The 15,695-nt window shown below is 32.1% G+C and overlaps 1 long non-coding RNA gene across 1 annotated transcript; it reads right to left on the bottom strand.

Annotated features, from left to right (window-relative positions):
- Positions 1 to 1,108: 1,108 nt before the first annotated feature.
- LOC127863648 (uncharacterized) lies at positions 1,109 to 1,783 on the bottom strand. Its single transcript, XR_008041135.1, has 3 exons — positions 1,684 to 1,783; positions 1,481 to 1,542; positions 1,109 to 1,245 (listed from the first exon to the last, which is right to left on the bottom strand). It is a non-coding gene; the product is annotated as an uncharacterized LOC127863648 (long non-coding RNA).
- Between the last annotated feature and the right edge of the window lie 13,912 nt (positions 1,784 to 15,695).

Genomic DNA, 15,695 nt, shown 5'->3' with positions numbered 1-15,695 from the left:
GTGCAGGCTAAAGCTAGGTTACAACTTATTCAAATCATACTGTAACACAAGTTTTTTTTACACTCTAGAAGGAGTTTTGGGTGAGCGATACAGGGCTTTCTTGTTTTAGAACAGCCTGTAGTAAGAAAGGGAAAGTACTGTATTTGTTTCAAAAGTAACATTGTATTGTTATTGGAAGTTACTGAGCAATTTTATGATGTCATAGTTTTGGTTATTTTGCTCACTTGTCACGACGTGACGAGGTGAGCTTTCGTTATCACTCTTTATCTGTTGTATTTTATCCAAAGTTTTGTGTGAATACATAAGATGATATAATTTTACAATGTTTACATTCGGGTGTCACCTCTTTGACAGATTCTTATGAAACTTAGTCACATCTATGTCATTTTGGGTTTCATATTCTGTCAAAATTATGGCACAAGGTCAACTATAAGAAAAGGTCTGTTAAAACTTTAGTGGTCACATTCTCTGATAGTATGTTCATACTCACAATGCCATATTTGTTTCAGATCTTCATGAAAAATTAGTTAACATCACCAGGAAACAATTAGTTTCAGGTGAGCCACATTGGGCTGTTAAAGCTATTTATGTATAGTATAGTTTGTTACAAAACCTTGTTTATCAATAAAAATAAATGAAAAAATGGCTTTCTAAAAGTAGTAGTGTTGGATGATATATTCCTCAGCTTATAATCTATGACAATGTTTTGAGAAGAAAAACAAAATTGACTATTATTATACCCCAACATACTGTTATTCGGGGCTAGCACAGGAATTCTCTTAGCGTCGCATCCTGAATTGTTAATTATATTCCTAGAGAAATTATGGGTTAGCATATTGTTGCTGTTTTATCCATTGGTTGTCTCGACCATTACTCCCAAAAGAATAAATGTAGGTTCAACTATGCGACTTTCCGGTAAATAACTCTCATTGAAGGAGAGTGCAGTGTCCAAGAACGGAAACTATTGCACCACGACCATTAAACTATTGACTTGCGGATTAATGACAAGCAATAAAAATTACACAATTGTGGCGATGTAGATTAACTTAAATGGATGCTTATATATCCATCTTCTTCAAAAGCATCGCCACCAGTACTGTCAGTGTAACCTCCTGTCACGCGGGGTATTTCTAATTACTTGTACTCGTAACAAGCCAGTTACAATATACTTTATTCACTGAATACAATCAATATTCATATAGCTTAAGCCTTGTTTAAAGGAAGTCAGTAGTAGAAGATGACGTCCTGAAAATATACAACACAACATAAATTTATTAAAACATGTGTGGTTTCCCTCAAGAGTATATGACAATACGCATACACACAAGAATCAAAGCACTATAATTAATATTAAAACACGTTAAAACAATAAATCATCTTGCACAGATATAAATTCCTACACATACTGCATCATACAATGATACAAACATACAACATGAACAAATACATACAAATGACTAACTAAACACAATTTACTCACTGAATATGTGCTATTCAGGACCTGCTGTTCCTATATATGGCTGGTGGGGTTAGTTCTGCTAGCTGAAAAATTAATTATTGCAAAGTGAAAGTGATCATTCATAACAACATATTTTAACCGATAGCCCGATAGTTTGAGTAAAGAAATAAAAGAATAGAAGAAATAATCGGGGATGATCAACACAAATACAAAAGCAGTAATACCTCTTAATGTTATGACTTACTTATCATTTACTGATTCCTAATGAAATATATAAAACTAACTGGATTTCTGTTTCTTTCTCCAAATCTGTTCTATGAAAAAGTGACAAGCGAATGACTTCCGCTTGGGACAAACCAAAACATTATTAACCGCAACCTTAATGTACAGGTTACACTATACTAAGTTTTACGCCTAGTTACATCAGTTCTTTGATTTTAAGTACTTTAACATCATATCCTTTCGATACAATTGATTTAATTAAATTCAAGGCAGAATTGACGTTTATCCAGTACTTATAAGATACCGATATGGCTGGAGAATTGTTAATTCAGGTATTAATATCGTGGGTTCATGAAAATAAAGGTGTGTCGTATACACTCAATTTGAATGCGTAAAAGCGTACTGTTCACGCAAAACGGTTGACCCAGTTGAATGCATTGATATTCGCGAGTTCAAATAATTACAGCTAGTGTTTTGTCTAGGTTTTGTTTTGGTAAGTTGCATCTAAAATTATCTGCCAGCTAAAAAAGTAAAGAATACTCATCCCAAATAGTATATCGCTGCCTGCAGTGGTCATTAAAGAAAACCTGTACACAACACGAGATGAATTATTATTTTTTTAATATCTACTGGTTATTTAAGACGAAGGTTTTATAACAAACATAATGCGTAATCGGCGAACTATGAAAAATCAACAGCGAAAAAAAGAACGGCTAAAATGTAAAGTAGACGAAATACATATTTACTGCAATTAAATTGCAATTACAATTATGTTACAATATATTTGAGATTTTCATAAACGTTTAACCAACATTATGTATATTTTACAGAACAAAGAGCTTTGCACAGGAACTAATTATATTATTTTGTAAACAGTCTTGTTACATTTTTTTCCATACCTCTATTCATATTCAATATAAAACTAACGTATATGTATACATTTTGATGCTACAATGATGAAAATATACCGATTAATTCTCCTTTTTAGTGCACTCAGTGGCTAGCTCTAAAAACACGATTAATATCAAACATTATAAAACAAGATTGATGCTATTAAACGAGAACGAAAAACTTAAAGCCGATTAATGTCATTCCATTAGCGTAAACGGTATAATATCCTATAATTAATTAAATTAGTAGGTCTTCTGTGTAAATACGTTGTATAAGTCGACCTCGACTGATTTGTCCGCAAAATATATCTCGGTTTGTGTATGTTTGCATTTGATTTAATCAAGCGTTTAGTTATTACGTCGTTTTGGTGTTATCTATTTGATTTGTTCGTACGCGTTATTTCTTTTTGTCAATTATTTAGTTACTTGCTTAGTTCAGTAGACATTTACTAGGTTAATTGGTCAGCAAGTTTGAGAGTATGTTAGGTTATAGTATATTAAAAGTATTCATGTCTTTTTAATTTATCCATACATTTTAGTTCTAATAATAATACAGATATTAACTCAAACTCACTTTGCGTCTTTATCGAATGTAATAAAACCTGAATATATACCGTGGGTTCCGAAATTCAATCAATACCAGTTACTTAACCATGACGGTAGACCTTACTTGATAAATACCTGCAGAATATTTAAACGACCGTTTGAAAGTGTACATACTGTATTTTATTAGCGTTTACTCTGAACAGCATTGTGGGCTCTCCTTGCACAATCTGACTGAACTGTTACACGTTTACGGCATTAATGACCGACTGTGTTAAATGGGACTCTTTTAGACTGTTTAGACAATTGAAGAGCCTATGCTGAGGTCTATGTATAGTACCGAATAATGATTTTAAAAAGTTATCTGCTCGAGAACACGCAAATAATATAAGGCCAAATTTAATATCGTTCAGTGCGTACATTCATGTAAAAATAACGACAACTTATACGCAATTAACATTTTAATTTTATAGTTCCCTAACAAATGAAACATACATATATTTTGCGTTGTTGTTGTTTCCCGGATATCCGCCATTTTTCTTGGTTCATACTGGTTTTATAAATCGCTCATTCATTGTTTTACAAATAATTTATTATCCCCTATAGTTACCTGTTCATGGTAAACGGACTAATTATATATAATGGTTTGTTCGTTATACATTTATAAACGAATTCCTAAAACGATTTCGATTCTTCAATTTTAGAACATCAAACATTTCTGACACACACAAACCCACGTCACACAAAGTATAATTGTCGCATCAAACAGTGAATGGAAGCATAATGGCTCCTTTGATATGTCTACGAACATCACTCATATCTAAAGAATTACATAACCATCTTGTTATGCAAACATTTTGGGACGAATTTTGTTCCATCTAAAGATCATTCTAGACATTGTATTACAAAACGTGTGAGGAATGGATAATGCCATTATGACATGCACGGATGTTTGGTAGAATATAACAAACATGATAAGAGGGAAAATTGTATCCTCCTTCAGAGAGGTCGTTTTTTAAGTAAACATTCAACAGTTAACATAACTGTATTATTATTATCAAGCATCCTTATAATATTTATTGACTATTGGTTGATACAGTATTTATGCATTCACTATTTCATTGATCCGATAACTGAATGAATTGTATTTCTATAACCGGTGTTTGTATCAGAACGTCCACGGTGAACATTTGTTTTGTTACGGAAAAAACTCAGAGATTAACACAAACTGAAAAGACCAGAACCATATCTTACTATGCACATAGATTCACGTAATATAGTGCAAAAACATACAACATCTGCAAACGTAGCTTAGTGTCTGAACAATAATCCAATGTGTCAATACTTAATTGGTAGTGTTGGTTGAAAAGGCAGGCAAATATATACTTTACACATTAAAATTTGCGACCGCACATACATGCTAATTGCATGATATGAACTAATACACGTCAACACGCATTAATAGGTCGGCTGAATTGATTAAAAGATTGCCTAATAAATGCCTTTCAGATGGTTATAACTTTTTCAAAACACTACCAGTACCATAGCATTTATAAAAGTTGTATCATTCACTTACAAACATTTGGTACGTACTTTTAGTCAGTGGGATCGATAAGGAAGTTGTGTGCCCAACACAGAGGCTAATGTAATAGAGCACCACAGCCTTATCCATCATATAAGCACACTAACAGGGCATTGTCACAATTAATTCTAAAAAAGAAACATCTGAAGCGTCTTAATTTGACATGCTGTCTTACGGCTGACTGACGTTATTAAATCGGGGGTAATATTTCGGAACAGTATTCACTTATTTCAAGATAAAATGAGCTGCATTATTAACAGACTGATGAAGGCTGCATAATCTGTCCGGATAGATTGGACGATACTTCTGTTATACTGATAGTTTATTTAAGCTATATGTACATGCAAACATCACAGTAACGAATCACCCTCTCTATCCAACACGTAATCTATGACATCGTTTTATAACCGTTCTTTATTTGTGCTTGCCAATAAGGAACTATATAAAACTTATCTAAACGGGGATTGGATACATTTGTTGTATGATTGTCTAGTCCCGCAATTGGGTATTCTACTTAATGTATTAATCCATCATAAACCACGGTATATATATATATATATATATATATATATATATATATATATATATATATATATATATATATATTTGTAGGATCCCCTGATTTATCTATGATCGATTTTAGTGATACAGCTAATTATGCGTAAATGAAAATTCTAAAAAATGATTATATAAAGGGGTATTATACACACGGTTTTTGGAGCGTGTTTATTCGAATGAATAGCAGAACTACCCATAAATCATATCGAAATTTATATATATATATATATATATATATATATATATATATATATATATATATATATATATATATATATATATATATATATATATATATATATATATATATATATATATAGAACGTTCCAAATACGGATGTTTTGGCGTATAGTCATAACGCTCTAATGTTTTACAGCATTCTCAATTAAAAGTATGCATTAAAAGTATGTCGTTTGTACAAATCTCAACTGATTGCATATAGTGTAATATCATAATGAAAGATTAGCCCATGATCTTAAGCTATTTTCTAAATGGAATATATCTATGCTAAAATAAGCAACACTAAGCAATAGTTATTTAATATTTTTATCGTAATTAGTTAACTTAAAAAAACTGAATAGAATCAAAGCGATCCACTAACGGATTTCTGCCTCCATTCGTAAATGTATCATTTTACATTGAATGTCTATATACATTTCAATAAGCCCTGACGATATAGTTTAGTCAACGTTATTTATAAAATAGTGCCAACCCCGGAAAACCTATATGCTGTGAGAAGTTGGATTAGCTAGGAGAAGTTGCCGATAGAATTCGATGAATTTCGGTAGGGTAAGTAAATCCAGTTCTATAATTGTTCAAAAGCATTTTTGAATTAAAATATATTTTATATATATATATAAATTTATGGCGGATATGTTACTCGGGGACATTGGTTAATATAATTGTCGGTGCAAAAACTGTTCACTTGCATACCTTTAAAGACATTTGTAAATAAAGTGCTAAATATGGGACAAATCCCTGCGTCGTCGACTTTAAATAGCCATATTTCAATAAATCCTGAATATAAATAACGGGAATATGCGGTTTTATTATTCTGTAAATTCAAAATAAAATACATATGTTTAAAAAGTATGGTAGAAGAACTCAACCACAATTTGTTCTTTTCAATATGTGTAAGTATTCGTATATCAACTTAGCTATACAATTTGTTAATTTGTAATATCGCATAACCATTAAGCTATTTCAAAAGTGTGATCGCCAAGTAATATGTTGTAAACAAACTACAGCAATTTATTATTTTGTCTCGTATGCACTTCGTGATGGAAACTTTCGTTTGATGTTAAAATGAGTTGATTAAACCTCAAAAACATTTACATAAATACAGATATGTAAAGTTACGCTCAAAGATACATGGTTAACTGTGACTAAACGCCTTACCTTGCCACGTTATGACAAACAAACACCATATTGAATATTAACATAAATAGCTGACTTTGGACGTGTATAAACCCACGGTGACAAGACTGAGCAGGTTGTGGACAAGCAGTTTCATCAGCTTTCCCACCAAGATCAGGCTCTAAAAGTCCCTCGTAGTTTCCATCCTACTAAACGGATGCAAGACATTAACGCTTCATGCGGACACATAACGCATGATAAAGGAATGTGAGCATAAATTTCTGCGAAGACTGCTCATATACAGAGCACTAGTCCAGCGAGTACGTTGTTAACATGACTGCAACACCTTTTTGTCCACAACAGCCCCTTCTGGCGACCGTCCAACGAGTTAGCGTGGTTTTGACACGTTACCAGGCACGACTCTCTTTGCAAGGCTGCTCTCCAGGGCACGCTAGAGGGAGGTCGACGTCGAGGCCGCCAGAGAAAAATATAGATGGATAATATTAACGAGTTGACATCCCTTCAAATTGATGAAATACTCTCAACAGAAAACAGACCTGACCTAAGGAGCAATTCTGTATTGTCGTCTCTCATTTATCCTCCCTCCCAACGGCCAACCGGTTAAGAGATCGATGAAGATGATACACCCGCAATTAGTATCGTTTGATAAATATGCCACGACCATAGGGTTAACAGTGAAATGACATTTGATACCAAACTGGGATGACGTAATGAAAGATTATACTATCCATTTTCATAGATTGTATATACCGATGACAACAATGACTGAAATACTCCTTAATGTTCTATTGAATAACACATCCTGCCTTACTGCTTAAAAGCAGTCAATGATCATCTCTGCACGAAAACCGCATTGCACTTCGTAAATTTCATTCATGTGTATCTCTACATTAATCCCATTAGTATTTACGCTAAATTCTATTTAAACAATAATATGTTTGGACTAATGCTGTTAGTTTAATGGGTTTCTTAAAACACGATATTTATATTTTGAATGAGATGCGAATAATCGTACATACAAATATGAACTAAGAGGAAAAAACACAATCAAAATAGGTTCATCATGCAGAATATATTGAAACATACTGCGTTTCTCATATTTTAAAGACTTTTATTTATCACAGCAAGCTGCATTCACTTAGGAAACAGCAGTTCCCGCCTGTTGCCATATCTTGTGTAAAACGCTTGAGTTGTCCATTATCTTTGCTGAGTTTAATTTTCAGATGTCTGGACATATAAGGTGTATCGTACATTCAAGCTTAAAATTGAGTTAAGGTAGTGTATATAATATAACACCGTTTATAACGAGTGAAATAGTGAAATACATATAATTATTTTTTTCAAATAACTTTTTTTATTATTAAATATACATCATTCCGTTGCATTACATACCAATGTAAAACAAAGGCAGTGAATAATGTGTCAAGGAAATCAATGCAACTTAAAGCCCGTATAGTATTATAAGTTTTCTATGAACACAAAGTATAATACAGTATTAAGGAAAGGCTATAAAGAAATTTATCTGACGATTAACAGTAAAATAATAGTCCAACATTATTCACAACGCATTTATTTTCATCAGCACAATGGTAAAAAGGGAAGGGAAATTCCGGACGTGTTCATGTATGCATTGGTAAACCGTCCCCAAAGAATGACAAAAACTTATGTTAATGAAAATATAAAGACACACACACACACACACACACACACACTCACACACACACACACACACACACACACACACACACACACACACACACACACACACCACACACACACACACACACACACACACACACACACACACACACACACACACACACACACACACACACACACACACACACACACACACACACACACACACACACACACACACACACACACACCACACACACACACACACACACACACACACACACACACACACACACACACACACACAACACACACACACACACACCACACACACACAACGCACGCACGCACGCACGCACGCACGCACGCACGCACGCACGCACGCACGCACGCGCGCGCGCGCGCACGCACGCACGCATACACGCACACACACATACGTGCAAATGGTGCAAATTCACTACACTGCATTTTCTCCCGGAAACCCACTACCACTACATCCAGCTATGCCAGCGATTTTATATTTGGAAATATTATGTCAAATGGGCTATATTACTGAACGATGATTTTATTATTTCAATATAATGTATTTTAACAAACTTATATTCTACCATGTTATCCACTACATACACGCTTCTGAAAAAAAACACCGGGTGAGTCACTACATTTATACACACTAGTTTTTCACTACATGTACACACCCATTTTCACACACAGACAACTCACTACTTGCAATAATCTCAAAATATAACTACTGACGTTACGGTTTCAAGCAATACTTATTCGATTAATCAGGCAAACAAAGCCATTTATACACGCACTTGTTCAAAATCTCGATATTCCATGAAGTATAATTAGTAGATATACAGCTTGGTGTCGAACCGTTCCGATCCGAATACTTAAATAAGATTGTTTGTATGAAACAATCATAACTACAATACAAGTCTAGCTTTGATCACGACTATATATACATTATATATATATATATATATATATATATATATATATATATATATATATATATATATATATATATATATATATATATATATATATATTGATCAAACATTTTATGAATCTATATTGATATAATGTGTGTTAATTGACCTTGTGGCGGAAGTGTTGTGAGTGATTTAATTAACTAACAATGCCAAAGTACTTGTCCGATTATTTGTGTAATGGTTCGTACTCAGTGCTCTCGTAATCTAGATATAAAACGCTCAAGTTTATATACGAGAGAGACGTTTTTGAAGTTGCGCCTTTCTTTTCGGTAAGTACCGAGCACATTACACATATATAATATGATATGATTATATATTGTATAAATGTGTGAAGCGCCAAAGGAAATTCAAAATTTTGCTCGTATAAAATTTAAGTTAATACCAAAAACTGATATTGTAAGTTCTTAAAGGAAATTATGGAGAATCATTAACATTAACGCTCTAAGGCTGCAGGTCAAAACTTCTACGAATGGTCCAATATCTACTAATTTTGGTATGTATTAATAGTTCAGTGTTTTTGTTTAAAGTAAAATTCAAAATGTAAAACAATAATAATGAAAATATCACTCTTATTCGTATATTCGAGCTCTCATTTTGACTTAATTATCAGTATTCATGAAACGAGTGTTAATTTCTACAGAATTTTTGGTATTGTTCGAATGAGTAAGTGCTAATAATTATTAGATCTAGTTGTTTAAGAGTACAGTGATTTTGAAACATGAACTAATAATGAAAATATCATTAATTTCTATGAACTCGGGTTTATATTCGCGAATATTTAGTCATATTCAGTAGTCATACTGAAATGGAAATAAATACAACATAAATTAGCCATATTTCTTCCTACGATGATAGCAGAAACAGGGCTTTTTCAGTTTTGGGGAAGCGGCCGTTGGCAGGTAATTTAAAAAAAATGAGTCCAGAATTCTTCAGAATTGTGATAAAAATGAGTCGCGAAATTAGAAATAATTGTGAAAAAACGAGTCGTGAAGTTTCCAAATTGTGATGTATTAAATGAAAGTTTATTTAATTTATTTTATCTTACAATACTTGAAATTTCCATAACATTTGTATTTGCCAAATGATTTATTAATATTTATAAGTGCCGGTAAATATTTTGTTGCATTTAAATCTAAATGCAAAAGTAATATGTTTGTAATATCAAATGTGAGTTGTAATTTTCGTCCGAAGTTAGTATAGGTTGTATTACTAGTCACTTTTAATATTGCAAACATATTACTTTTGCATACTTTTGGAGCGTCATAAAATCCCCTTTACAGCAGTATTATTTTAATGAAGGTTCGGTGACAAATATTGCATTTATGACCCCTTTTATTTTCCCCAATTTTGGGAAAACATAATTGGGCATCAGCAATCATAGAACTTATACTAACTAAGGAGTCCGACGCTAACAAAAGTGGTAATCTGATACTGCAAAACAATAATGTTGCATATTTTAGATTCTAACAGGATCCCCATTTACCATTATATCGAATGATTAATGCTTGTATAGTCACTTTTATCATATCCGGATGTTACTGGAAACACAGCTTGTCATTGTAAAGAATATAAAAATATACACAAACTTCGGTCGCAATTAGCAGTAATAATATGCTATTCTCACATTATATTTTTACATATTTAGAAACGGTGGAGGAATACCATTACAACGGTACCAAATAATGTATGGTCGGTTTGAAAAAATGTTGCTTGTATAACCCCTTTTATCTTTCCGGGTTTTCCTCAATACATTGTTTTGTGTAAAAAAAATCATATCAATAGGCCGACTTTGGCCGCCCTAATATAATACCGATAAACACTATTTTTTACATCGTTAGAAACCTTAGAGGATCTTCTTTACAACGGTAGCATTTTATTAATATCGAATTTATAATAATGTTTGTATAACCACTTTGACCATTTCCGAGTTTTCCTTTAGGCATTTTGGTGTGTAAAAAAAGCCGACCGCGATTTACAGGCTAACTCTGACCCCGCCATACAACATTTTTAAATTGTAAGAAACTTAGGAGGTTCTTCTTTCCAACGGTACCATTATAATTCATATCGATTGACAGTTATAAAGAAAAAAAAAACACGCATTCTTATATTAACGTATAACACAACTTCAAAAGATAAGCATTAAGGATTATTGATACACGACGACATTTTGTTTATATTTTTGTTTTAGTCAGTTCCGAATCCTAAAACGTCATTGATATTTTTGTAATTTCAAATCCTTAAACGTCATTCTACGTTGTTCAACTCCAATAACCTGGGCAATGAAATAAACCATTAAGCGGAACCGGTAATCCATAAGTTGATATGGATAACGGGTGATGCCAGGATGTTAATAAACGTGTATTATTTTATGTTTGAAAGAAAATTATCAAATCATATACAACCTAACGTAATGTACTTGACTAAAGCTCATACATGTATACAGTCATACTAACTTATTAGCAATTAAGCCAAGCGGTTACGCATTTGACTCCCGATCCAAAGAGCCTCATTTTCTTCAATTGTTTTTTTTTCGCAACTAAATGTTCTTCTTAAAATACTTATATTATAAAAACATTTGATGTACATCATATATTGATAATCCTTTTGATGCATTATATATTATTTTTATTCACCTATTAAAAACGGATTTTGAGGCAAAATCGGGGTTCGAAGTACCAATAATAAAGAGGGCTGAAATCTATAAACTGTTCAAATACGTTAATGTACGTACGTGAAAATAAATTGGAAAGCATATATAACTATATAATGTGAAAAACGTCGTTCAGAAAGAACCTTGGTACACAGTCAGCATTACATGTATATGTTATATTTGATAAACCGTACACAACGTGTTTTTATTTTGCTTTTTTTAACATAATCTTTGCATAATTACGAACAAGTAGACTTGTACAATCTGGCCAAAATATTTATTAAAAAACAACCACAATAATTTAAATGTGTAATTGAATTTACTGGATAAAATAGTTACGTTCTTTCATTAATCTTAACGTTTTTGTTTCTTTAATCCAACGTTTAGTTAGTTAACAATCATTTTGGCAACACAATATGAAACTACTACACCCCGATCAGAGATCTTTTAATTTGCAGTTGTTTGATGCCTATCCTTATCCTATGTGTTGTAACTTTTCATGCGCAACTCAATTATGTATAAAGATTTTCATTAGATAACACTAATTTGCAAACTTCTCAGCACAAATCTGTAAATTTAAAAAAATGAGTAAAATATGTGTTTACAATGAACATTGAATTTCGATTTTAGAACGAAAATGAATGGACATAGATTTTATTCAAAATGCATGGTTATTTTTACCTATTTTAGCAACATTTTTATTTTGCTTTGCGAACTGTTGTAGTTTAATAACTGTATGCATATCTCGATATAAAATTTTAGTTAATGGTGACCATGTAGACACAAATTATTTCCCAAAAAGTGTGTTCATTGTTACTAATAACATAGTTGCGATCTTTATTTTAAAACGAAATCTTAAGCAGGAGAATGGCCATGAAGGAAAGATCGGGAAAAAAGGTATTCCATCCCTCATAATCATTGCGTGTAATATCGTGTAATTCCGGAGTATGTTTGAGAGCCATGGACATCACAAACAAAGCAATACTAAATCGTCTCCATGACGTTCTGTTTGAGAAGTTGATGTCCATCGCATACAGCCGTCTACCGATATAAGGCGGACTCACGTTCTTATTATGAATCAATGGTAAAAAAACAAATATTAGATGGAATCTATCATACACATCTCAATGGAATAATACTAAGAGCGCGTGCTCAGCATGTTGAACACAATGAAAAAAACACAAAATATTTTGCAAACATTGAAAAACGTAGAAGTGAACAAAAAACTGTACACAAACTAGTAGTCAATGGCAAAGATATAACAAACAGAACTCAAATACTAGAAGAACAACGTTTATTTTTCGAAACCCTCTATAAACGAAAAAATGTTGAAAATAACACCCTTTTTAAAAATACACATCACGCTTTAAACCAGGAGGAAAAACAACTGTGCGACGGATTGCTTAATGAATATGAATGTGGACTAGCCCTAAAAGAAATGCAAAATAACAAAAGCCCAGGATCGGATGGCATCACAATCGAATTTTATAAAATATTCTGGAATGATATAAAAACACATCTAATTAATTCACTTAACTACTCATTTAACAACGAAAACTTAACTACGCTACAAAAACAAGGTATTATATCACTTATTCCAAAACCTGGAAAAAACTTAGATTCCTTATCAAACTGGCGCCCGATTAGTTTACTAAACAATGATTATAAAATTGCAACTAAAAGTATAGCAAACAGAATTAAAAAAATATTACCATCAATTATTTCAAATTCTCAATCTGGTTTTATAAAGGGACGATACATTGGTGAAAACGTTCGTCTTATCCAAGAATGCATAAACTATTTCAACAATTCAAATAGTCCTGGTCTAATATTCTTTGCAGACTTTGAAAAGGCATTCGATTCGCTTGATCATTCATTTATGTTCTCCTGCTTAGAAAATATGAACTTTGGTGAAAGTCTCATTCAATGGGTCAAACTATTCTATACCGATATTAAAAGTATAATCATTAACAATGGCTTCTTTTCAAACAGTTTTAACATCGAACGGGGGGTTCGACAAGGATGTCCACTGTCATCATCGCTATTTATTATTTGCATTGAGTTTCTATCACATCACATCCAATCAAATAAACACATAAAAGGCATATCACTAGAACCTGACGAAGAAATCAAACAATCCCTATTTGCTGACGATGCAACTTACTTTTTAAACGACAATTACGATTCTTTCCATAACCTAATAGAGTCGCTAACCCTTTACGGAATGACATCGGGTCTAAAACTAAACAAAAGTAAATGTACTGTGCTACGAGTAGGTAAATTAAAACAAAGTAATGTTCTATATAAAAAAGAAATGAAATTTAATTGGACATCCGATGAAGCCACAACGTTAGGAATTACTTTCACAAATAATGAAAAGGATACAGTTCTTAAAAACATTCTACCTAAATTACAGAATTTTAAAAACTGCTTAAAATCATGGCATCATCGTAAACTTACACTAATCGGAAAAAACACAGCATTGAAAACGTTTGCACTTCCTAAATTAATATATGTATTAACAGTTCTCCCAAATCCACCAAAAGATGTTATTAACGATATAAAATCAGCAATATTCAATTTCATATGGGACGGTAAGCCTGATAAAATAAAAAGAACTCAGTTAATTCAATCTGTAGAAAATGGAGGTATCCAATTAACGAACATTGACTCATTCTTGAATGCAATCAAATGCAGCTGGGTTAAAAGATACCTAGATAATACCAATACGAGTAAATGGAAATTATTCTACCAGAAAATCCTAAAAAAATATGGTTACTCCTTACTCTTTGAATGTAACATCAGCAATACTATCTTACATGAAATTGCAAACGAAAACATATTTCTGTCTGATGTTCTATCAGCGTGGAGTGATGTCATTCATAAATTAGAAACCCAAACTAGCAGTAAAACAATTTTATGGAACAATAAAGACATAACTTCAAACAATAAGACGTTTTTCTATAAAGATTGGTTTGAACGAAGCATTAAATATGTCGACCAATTATATGACTATAGAATTAAGGATTTCTACTCTTTTGATAATATATGCTACATACATGGAATACCTTCAAATAATTTTCTGAAGTACTACACACTAATCAAAAGCATACCCATACATATTAAATCTGAAATCAATACAAATAATACACCATGTACTCAAACAACATTTGTAGAAAACATACTTGGAAGAAAAAACAAAACAAATAAAATATTTTACAAACTACAAATTAAAAACCCTACGGAAAACTCCAAAATCCAAAATAAATGGCAAGTCCTTTTTGGAGAAAATGAACTTAATTGGAAACACATATTTACCATGCCATATAAAGCAACTATTGAATGCACACTGAGAAATTTTCAATATAAATACATCCATAGAATTATAGCTACAAATAAATATCTCTTTAAATGCAAATTATCTAACTCAAATCTGTGTGACTTCTGCAGTGAAAACATTGAAACTATAGAACATCTTTTTTGGGAGTGCAAACACATCCAGCCTATCTGGAATCAATTAACATCTTTTCTTGAACAACAGCAACTAAACGTTAAACTATCTTTCTTAAATGTAAGTTTCGGAATTAACTCATTGAAATCAATAGACGGTAATAATATTGTGAATTTTATGGTTATATTGATGAAATATTTCATCTTAAACATGAAGTACAAAAAACAAGTACCAAATTTTAATTGTTTTGTCCATAGTCTTAAACTAAAAATCCAGATTGAGAAAGAAATAGCCCTCAGTAATGACACATTACAAATCTTTGAACAA

Source organism: Dreissena polymorpha, unplaced genomic scaffold (assembly GCF_020536995.1).
Source record: "Dreissena polymorpha isolate Duluth1 unplaced genomic scaffold, UMN_Dpol_1.0 chrUn023, whole genome shotgun sequence".
NCBI classification, from domain to species: Eukaryota; Metazoa; Mollusca; class Bivalvia; order Myida; family Dreissenidae; genus Dreissena; species Dreissena polymorpha.
Note: the sequence above shows the minus strand (reverse complement) of the source record. Positions and strands in the feature narration are given on the sequence as shown.